Source organism: Saccopteryx leptura, chromosome 1 (assembly GCF_036850995.1).
Source record: "Saccopteryx leptura isolate mSacLep1 chromosome 1, mSacLep1_pri_phased_curated, whole genome shotgun sequence".
NCBI lineage: Eukaryota > Metazoa > Chordata > Mammalia > Chiroptera > Emballonuridae > Saccopteryx > Saccopteryx leptura.
Genome location: NC_089503.1, coordinates 234437830 through 234445369, shown reverse-complemented (window position 1 = coordinate 234445369; position 7540 = coordinate 234437830). Strand labels below are relative to the sequence as shown.

Below are 7540 nucleotides of genomic sequence, written 5' to 3'. Positions count from 1 at the left end.
CTGTCACCAAAATAAGAAGCCAATCCAAGATAATGTGGCCACTAGTCCTACAAAGACCACCATTCGTCTGTGTAGACCACCCAACAGGTAGCAAAGTATGAAGCTCTCACTAACCAGAGGAACAAACAGCAACTTTTCTGGAACAATGTGAAATTTAATATTTCAAATTTAATATTTGAAATAGAAGGCATGCGCAAAATTTGAACATTAGAATTTTATAGATTTTATGGATTAGTTTTGATTTTCTTTTAAATTGTTTATTAGGGATTTGGGGGCCACATAATATTTTTAGTGCATATTAGGAACTCCATAGGGTCGTTTGGTTCTTATAGGACAGTGCACCAGCCTCAGGCTACCTTTAACAGTTTAACCCAAAAGATGGCTATCAGACCAAACTGTATAATTTATCTCAACAACATGAATGACAAAATTTTAAAGAGAAGAATCGAGAAGATCTCTGCATGCCCTGTTTTCTCAGTTTGGGCCATATGTAGATATTGTGGCTCTAGAGACCATGAAGATGCAGGAGCAAGCCTTTGTTATATTTAGAGAAATGGGTTCAGCCACAAATATTTTGAGACAATTACAAGGATTATAATTTTAAGGTAAACCAATGCAAATCCAGTATGCAAGAACAGATTCAAATATAATGTTGAAAACACATGGCACTTGTGCTGACAAAGAAAAGAAAAAGCCAACCCTGGCCGGTTGGCTCAGCGGTAGAGCGTCATCCTGGCGTGCGGGGGACCAGGTTCGATTCCTGGCCAGGGCACATAGGAGAAGCGCCCATTTGCTTCTCCACCCCCACCCCCTCCTTCCTCTCTGTCTCTCTCTTCCCCTCCCGCAGCCAAGGCTCCATTGGAGCAAAGATGGCCCGGGCGCTGGGGATGGCTCCTTGGCCTCTGCCCCAGGCGCTAGAGTGGCTCTGGTCGCGGCAGAGTGACGCCCCAGAGGGGCAGAGCATCGCCCCCTGGTGGGCAGAGCGTTGCCCCTGGTGGGCGTGCCGGGTGGATCCCGGTCGGGTGCATGCAGGAGTCTGTCTGACTGTCTTTCCCCGTTTCCAGCTTCAGAAAAATACAAAAAAAAAAAAAAAAAAAAAAAAAGAAAAAGCCAAAACTATGTAACAAAACAACAATAACTGAAAATAAAAAACCTGGTCAGATAACAGCAAATTCAGCTAATACTCAAGAAAATGCAACACCAAATTCTCAAGTGCCTGATTATCCTCCAAACTAAATTTTATCCCTTAATAATTTATCAGAATAGACCGAGATGTTTTCTATGCTGCTTAATCAGTTCCCTGGTTTCAAGGAAGTATATTTGGTACCTGGGAGGCACAGCATTGCATTTGTTGAATTTGAAAATGAAGGACAGGCTGGCACTGACAAGGATGTTTAACAAGGATTTAAGATCACACTGTCCTATGCCATGAAGTAACGTGGGATAGTTGTCAGTTAAGGACTTGAAGTTATTTATGGTGTTTGCTTTGGTAACATTTGGTCACGCCATTTTAATAGTTGTGGTTGGGAAGAAGTGAAAGTGATATTTTTGTGCAGGTTTTAAAAAATTACTCTTTGGCCTTAATGAAATATGAAATATGAAAGCCTTAGTTTTGTACAGTAGACTTTAATTTCTATTCATATACATATGAAACTGTAGTTTTTTCCAGCCTCATGCTTTTATCCTTCTGCATTTGTTGGATTGAAAATTCAAAGGTTCTCCAATGGATAAGAGGATCCCTAAATGAGGGTCAGAATCTTAGCCAGGGAGAGACTAGGACTCCCAAATAGAACTTAAGTTCCTTGAGGTCACTTTCGGGAACAAGAGGAGCAAGAAATAAAAGTGACCGAGAGGGCCTTAATGTTTCCTTCCACTTGACTAACCCTTAGCCTTCTTCCTGACTCTAGGCCCTCACCTTCCTTTTTTTACACCATTACTTTATCCATCCTTTTGAGCTATAAACCTGTATAGCTTTTATTTCCTTTTCTGTGTTATTGCTTAACAAGGACTTATAGTAGATGTCTAGAAGGAATGATAAGAGGGAAAATCTTTGCCCTATTCCTGAACTTAGGAAAAAAGTGTCTAAATTCTCAGCATTAACAGAGATGTTAGCTACAGGTTTTTGTAGATATTTTCATCAAGTTGAGGAAGTTCCCCAAATACAAACTTATAAATGCACAATTGTGAAAGTATATCATAAATATTAATCATCTTTTTGACTCTATGGTATATCGGATATATAGTATATATGGTAATATAAAAAGAAAAGTACTTTCAATATCTATTTAAATTGTTTCCTGAACAACTTCTCAGTATGAAATAAATAAGCTAGCCACTATTTCTTTTCATTGCTAAAATAACTCTTTTTACGTATATTTAATGTTTTTTAGGAGAGAACTTAAAAATTAAAACTAAACCAAATTAACTACTTGGTACATAAAACATAGCCACCCTGTCTTTTCTTGGTTCAGAGTTTGAATTTGTAGTAGACTGAGAAGTGCTACAATGAAATCCTGACCTATCACCTGTTAAAAACACAAGAAACAAGTTAATTTCTGGGCACTGATGCAACCAATAAAAATCTGTTGGATATATAAGGTATGAGACTAGATCCTAGTACCAGTATGCCATTTCTCTTAAGAAATCTCTTTCTTAAGAAATTAACACTCCTGGTTCTCTACAGTGTCACACATATTCAAAGTGTGTAAATATCAGCTTCCTGCTCAAAGAATCCGTGCACTAAATTTGTACTAAACCAGAAGGAACTTAGTTTTATCACAAGAAAAATTTGTTTTTCCCCCAAGGCTACTTGAGGAGAATAAGCAGATCTCTTAACTAAAGAATAGGGGGGAAATTGAAATCAATAGGGAAAAACAGAATCATCTGAGATAAAAATAATTTTCAGACTACAGAGGTACTAACTACAGTGTACTTGCAAATTAAAATTTTCAAATGAGTCAAGCAAATAACACACCAATATGATCAGAATAAGACACCATAAATTTGATCACAGAACTAAAATTAGAACCAAATTAGTCATAACCTAGGCTGAGAAATCAATACCCTGAAGGATTAACAAATTCTTAAAAATTTAAAAATCTCTGGATTAGATGAAATAATCGTGCCAATTCTGTTCATACGGCCTTAAAAAATTAAGATGTCATTTCTCAGAAATTTGAACTGAACAATGCATCATTGTTGGTACAGTGAAATGGGGAAGATGGAAAACGATGGCCAAGAATCAGAGGACAAGGCAGACAGCCCTGACCGCAGCCCAGTGAAGACAGAGCTGTCCAGCTGGGAACCATCTCGTACCTTGCACAGTTTTATGATACTAGTCTGTTCTTTGGTTTTCTTGCAGAGGGAATTGCTGTGAAGTATGTCAAGAACACTACACCTACCTCCCTTTTTTTTTTTTTTAAGATCTCCAGCCTGACCAGGCAGTGGCACAGTGAATGGAGCATCGGACTGGGACGCAGAAGACCCAGGTTCAAAACTCCGAGGTCACCAGCTTGAGTGCGGGCTCATCTGGTTTGAGCAAGGCTCACCAGCTTAAGTCCAAGGTCACTGGCTTGAACAAGGGGTCACTCACTCTGCTGTATCCCCCCGGTCAAGGCACCTATGAGAAAGCAATCAATGAACAACTAAGGTGTCGCAATGAAAAAATTGATGCTTCTCATCTCTCTCCCTTCCTATCTGTCTGTCCTCTCTCTGTCTCTCTGTCTCTCTCTGTTCCTGACACAAAAAGAAAAAATCTCCAGAGTGTAATTCCATATAAACTCCTTTGGTAGGTAGCACATACATACTCTATAGTATAATAGCTCGGCATTCTCCGCCACTGCTATGTGGTATAGGCTCCCTAAGAGCCCTGTGGCCTTTAATTTTAAAAGGTTGCACATGACATTTTCAAAAGGTGGAAAGGAGCAAAATGTGACTCACTAAAAAGAGAATTATATGCATCCTTCAAAGTGAACATGGGTATAAATTAGAATATTCTATCTTCTAACACCTCATGATGCTCAAAGCAAATAAAACTTTAAAAGACTCACAAGTCTCTGCCCATTACACATTCATTGAATAAGGAACTAAAGAATCATTCTTATGTTTAAATATCAGAGACCAGAAATATTTTAATAGACTCTAATCAATGGTACTTATCTGTGAAAACAAGACTGAGTCTCCTTTTGAAGCAAAATACAATAAATAAAATCAAAAGATTCCTTTGTGCTGTCGTTTCATTGATAGCTTTTACACAGCCCAGGAACTCTTTACAATGAACTATCAATAAAGTTCAGCTTCTAAATGTCCCCCCAGCATGGGGTTGGATGCTGAGCTATGGGCCCTGAAAAAATTGATCTGATCTTGAGATTCAAGGCAGGCTGTGTGGTAATCCTAGCTCCGACGTTGCTAGTCAGTTAGAAGTAGGATTTATTTGCAGGTCTCTGAAATCTCTTTTGGCTATAAGCAAAGTTCAATAGGCAGAAAGGCCAAGGAAGCAAAAACTTCAATATGAACTCTAATCTTAGGATAAGGTTAGTTGCCCTCGGCTGGAACTTTTTAATTTTAAGTGAGAGGAGCAGAGATAGAGAGACAGACTTCCTCATGCATCCCAACTGGGATCCATCCAGAAAGCCCACTAGGGGGCGATGTTCTGCCTAGCTGCGGCCATGCTCACAACCGAGCTATTTGTCTAGCATCTCAGGTGGAGACTAGACAGAGGCCATCCTTAGCGCCCAGGCCAACATGCTCAAATCAAGCCATGGCTGCGGGAAGGGGAGAGATAAAGAGACAGAAAGGAAGGAGGGGGAGGGGGAAGAAGCAGATGGTCACCTCTCCTGTGCGCCCTGACTGGAAATCAAACCCAGGACTTCCACACACCAGGTCAAGGCTCTACCGCTAAGCCAACCAGCCAGAGCCCCTCTGCCAGATTTTAACTACCATTTTGAGTCTACTCTTGGGAAGAAGTCATATCTCATGAACTTGTTGTTTGCAAAAGCCAAGAGTACTGGTTGTCAGTGGCACTCTCGCCATCAGGGTTTGACAAACATGCACATCCCAGGTTTCACAGTTAAAAGTCAACTTCATAGACCTGGACTGGAGTCAAGGCACCTGGAAGCTAAACAAACTTCTACAGGCGATTTGTAAACCATTTGGAAGAACACTGAACACTCACTTTGGAAAGCTGTCTCACTTAACAGGTGCTTTGTAAATGCTTGCTGATGAATGTGTATTAACATCTTCTATGACCATCTATCGCTGCTACTGGAAAGCATTTATCCAATAGGAAAGTTCTGTTTGTCACTAGTAATTTTACAAACAACTGGTCATTTAGTTAAATATTAACTTTTTTGCAATTCTGCAATTCAAATATATCCTTTATTTTAAAAAGTAAATGCATATTATATCTGTGAGCCTAAAAAATGCCTCTAAGATATAACATAGTCAACTCAGTGCTCATGGAATAATAATCATCAACAGATTAAAAACAATGAGCAGAGAGGGAAAAAGTGCATAGAATATTTTTAGATTCCCTCAAAAAACATGAACTGCTTTACAGGGACAAATAAAGGGTAGGGCAAAAGTAGGCTTACAGTTGTTTGTATGGAAAATAATACAACAATTAATAAATAATAACACAAGAATAAACTCTGAGATTCACGCACTCAGAACTAGAAACCTACTTTTGCCACACCCTGTATAATTGAAATTCTAATCTAAGTGTGAAGTATTTTGTCGTGTGTGCTCATAAAGAACTGCTCTATAGAAGAACTGAGAAAAAAATAGAAATAGAATGAAACTTCTGGGTGAGAAAACAGAATTCTTTTCCTAGAGAAGCAACTTGAACTTTGGACTAGCCTCTTGTTCTTATGATACATCCTCAACAATATCTTTTTTTTTTTTTTTTTTTTTTTTTTTAATTTTTCCGAAGCTGGAAACGGGGAGGCAGTCAGACAGACTCCTGCATGTGCCCGACCGGGATCCACCCAGCATGCCCACCATAGGGCAATGCTCTGCCCCTCTGGGGCGTCACTCTGTTGCATCCAGACCATTCTAGCACCTGAGGCAGAGGCCACAGAGCCATCCCCAGCACCCAGGCCATCTTTGCTCCAATGGATCCTCTGCTGCGGGAGGGGAAGAGAGAGACAGAAAGGAAGGAAAGGGGGAGGGGTGGAGAAGCAGATGGGCGCTTCTCCTGTGTGCCCTGGCCAGGAATCAAACCCAGGACCTCAGCACGCCAGGCCGATGCTCTACCACTGAGCCAACCAGCCAGGGCTCAACAATATCTTTTTTAAAAGCATGGTTCTATATACTGCACTAAAATGTTTTAGTTCTCCTAGTAGAAAATGATTTCTACTCAAGACAACCTCCTTGGAAGAAAATATATTGTAGACTAGATATAGAGGATTAGAATTACTCCCCTGATCCTCAACCCCCGCCCAGTGAGAGTCATATTAAAGACTTTGCAATCCAACTCTGGAACACACAGATAGCAGCTGACACTATGCTATCCTAAAGGTTTCATGGGGCAGGCCAGAACAATGAACTATAATGCTGTATCATGTCACTATCTTAACAGACTTTCATTTCATCAAGTGACTGGATTAATCCATGCTCTCTAGCCTTCTCTTAAAACTTACCAATTGCTACCCACAACATGCTAGATATTGTAACTAGAAGACAATCTTTATATGTATGTGCTCACCTGCTCCCATCTTTGGAATTGAATGGTTTCCAGGAGCCAGTTTTATTTACTCCCAAACTTGTATATGCTAGTTTTACTTTACATTGTAATTACATAGATTAATTAAATAATATATAGAAACTGGTGAAAAGGGTGAGGTGGTCAAAAGAAAATTGCTTCTAAGAAAACTAATTTAAGTGCTGTGGTTAATGCTTTGAGTAAAGGTGAGTCACTAAAACTAATGCAGTCTCATTTGGGGACAAGGCAATGGAACAGTAGGAAGCCATAGAAATTCAGAAGGATTCTGTACTCAATCGACCTGGCAAGTATTTAAACTGTTTCCACTACTTTAAGGATATGGAAACTAGGTATGAAGGTCAATGTGTGTGGTTCTCACAGGAAAAAAATTTCACATCAATCCAATCAATGAACTCACCACACTTAGAGTAAAGGCTTTACCTCCACATGAAAATATTAGTAAAGAACTTAATTTGTATATCCTAAATATACAAATAATATAAAATATTTGGCATATGAATCACTGTGCATTATTCTAAGAATTCCATAAAAGTCAATCATTTATTTATGATTTGCCACTTTAACTGATTTTCTTCACTATTTGATCAAACACCAACCAACTTTGATCATGTCAGATAGGAGAATTCTATAATTACACCAACAACAACAAAAATGCCTCTAGGGCCAAGGTTGTGAACTCACAGCCTGCAGGATAAATTCAGCCTACATGGCTATAGAATTTGGTCTGTCAAACTCTATGAGAAAAAAATTGAATATTTCACATAAAAGTTCAAATCTTCATCTTCTGTAGAAAATTAGATCAGGCAACATTGGACTTGA

At 39.2% G+C, this 7540-nt stretch overlaps 1 pseudogene; it reads left to right on the top strand.

The window, feature by feature from the left end:
- Nucleotides 1–366: 366 nt before the first annotated feature.
- LOC136388230 (U2 small nuclear ribonucleoprotein B'' pseudogene) lies at nucleotides 367–1437 on the top strand (annotated as a pseudogene).
- The last annotated feature ends 6103 nt before the right edge of the window (nucleotides 1438–7540 follow it).